Source organism: Solanum pennellii, chromosome 7, assembly GCF_001406875.1.
Source record: "Solanum pennellii chromosome 7, SPENNV200".
Classification (NCBI taxonomy): Eukaryota; Viridiplantae; Streptophyta; class Magnoliopsida; order Solanales; family Solanaceae; genus Solanum; species Solanum pennellii.
The window spans coordinates 67,101,177-67,103,421 of NC_028643.1; the positions used below are offsets into that span (position 1 = coordinate 67,101,177).

Below are 2,245 nucleotides of genomic sequence, written 5' to 3' on the forward strand. Positions count from 1 at the left end.
TGGAGAAATCAAAGTTTCTTCTCTCCAAGTATCCTCTCAAGGCAAGAACAAGGGATCAAAGTTTCAAGCCTTTTATCACGATCCTAGTCTACACTCAATCGAGACATAAAATTACAAGTGATTCCAAACTAATCGTTGACATAGCATATCTAAGCATTTCATATGAAAACTTAAGAGGAAGCTATAAACAAAAAGATAACTAAAACAAAATTCAAGAATAATTCTATTACAACTGAATACTAAAGTCTGAAAGCGTCTAAACTAAATAAAATGATTTATTGAGCCAAGACCCCAAACTGCCCTGAAAGCTAAAACAGCTTAAGTAAATAAAAATCTATTGAGAATTACATCTCTCTTTTGATAGCAAGTTATCGACCAATTGTTAAAGATACAATTATTTAATTTTTACCCATAATTAAACTATCATATATTGACATTTGTTAACGTGAAAACAACTCTGAGCCAGCAAAGTTGGTGGAGAAAGAAAGAGATCGACCGTTTATATGTACAATAATAATAGAATATACCAAACATAAATAAAAAATTAGTATCATATCTATATCTTATATATTATCTTATAACGAGTACTCAAACTAAACCACTACCAGAAAAACATCACAAATCCACTCTTATATCATTAAACATATTTTCATGTTCTGGTTATTTAGTAGTACAAAATATGAGCAAATTAGAGCTGGTATTTGTGCCTGTCCCATCCATTGGTCACACCTTGTTTCGATTTGCAAGTTTGCAGAGAATTTGGTTAGTAGAGATGAAAGGGTATATGTAACAATTCTCATTATAAGACCACCATGGGATGCTTACATTGAGCGAAGCTCTGTCTCTACTCCTGAGGGAAGTCGAATTAGATATATCACACTTGCTCAAATCGAACCGCCATCTCCGGAAGAACTTGCCAAGTCTTTTGAGAACTACATCTCTCTTTTGATAGCAAGTTATCGACCCATTGTTAAGGATGCAATTATCAGCAACAAGTCATGGTCTGGTACTGATTCGAACCCGAAAATCATTGGGCTAGTCATTGATATGTTTTGCACTTCAATGATTGATGTAGCAAATGAACTTGACATTCCTTCCTATCTTTTCTTTACTTCCGGTGCTGGTTTTCTTGGTTTCCCGCTTTACCTGGCCGTTTGGCATGACCAATTTGGGAGAGAATTTAATCGATCTGATGGTGATTTAAATATAGCAGCCAATGCTCATCCAGTAACCTCAAAAGTCTTACCTACTTTTGCATTTGTCAAGCAAGGTTACGACTCATTCCGTAACCATGGTGTCAGGTTCAAAGAAACCAAAGGAATTCGAAAGTTACACTGTTAATAGCTTAGCATCTGATCCTCAATTACCTCCAGTTTACACAGTAGGATTTCTTCTTGACCTTGAGTCACAAAATGCTAAAGGGAATTCAAAATCTGAAGATGAAGAAATCATGAAATGGCTAGACCAGCAGCTACCTTCCTCTATTCTTTTTCTGTGCTTTGGAAGCGCGGGTATTTTTCAGCCATCACAGCTTATCGAGATGGCTATTGCACTTGAATGAAGTGGGGTTAGGTTCTTGGGTTCAATACGTCTGCCTGTGGATGCTGAAACTGTTGGGTTTTATTTGCCCTAAATTTCTTACCATGAATAGGTTTTCCTTTTAGGAAAAGGTTTTGGATTGACTAATCCATTTCTTGTAGGAAAAGGTTTAGGAGTCTATAAATAGAGGAATGTTCCTTCTAACTTAATCAGCATTCACAATGTAGTCTTAAGGGTTTTGAGAGTTTTGGTTAGAGGGAGAATTTGTGGGTCACAAGCTTGATACGTTATCACTTGTGTGAACCTCTCATGTATTCCGAGTGAATTGGTTGAGGTTGTTTCTCTCTGTATTTTGTACTCTCATATTTATAGTGGATTGCTCATCTCCTTTGTGGACGTAGGTCGATTGACCGAACCACGTTAAATCTTTGTGTCTTTTGGTATATTTCTCTTTGTCTTCTTACTAGTGGTCTTTCGAGGTTTGCGTTGCTAGCTTCCGCATTTACATCTGCTTATTTTCGATCCTAACAAGTGGTATCAGAGCCAGATTCAATGATGAAGTCAGGTTCAGTGATTTGATAATCGATTATTGAACCAGGTTAGAAAGAGGTGTTCATCTTGACGGGTGTAGTTCTGGCCGCAACCTTTTTTGACAGTAATGAAGATTTTGTTGGAGAAATTGTTTCAGAGAGGTTCTCTGTGTTGA

General features: G+C 36.6%; 1 pseudogene; it reads left to right on the plus strand.

Annotated features, from left to right (window-relative positions):
- The first annotated feature begins 679 nt into the window (after positions 1-679).
- The window catches only part of LOC107025189, a 3,451-nt pseudogene continuing 1,885 nt past the window's right edge, over positions 680-2,245 (plus strand).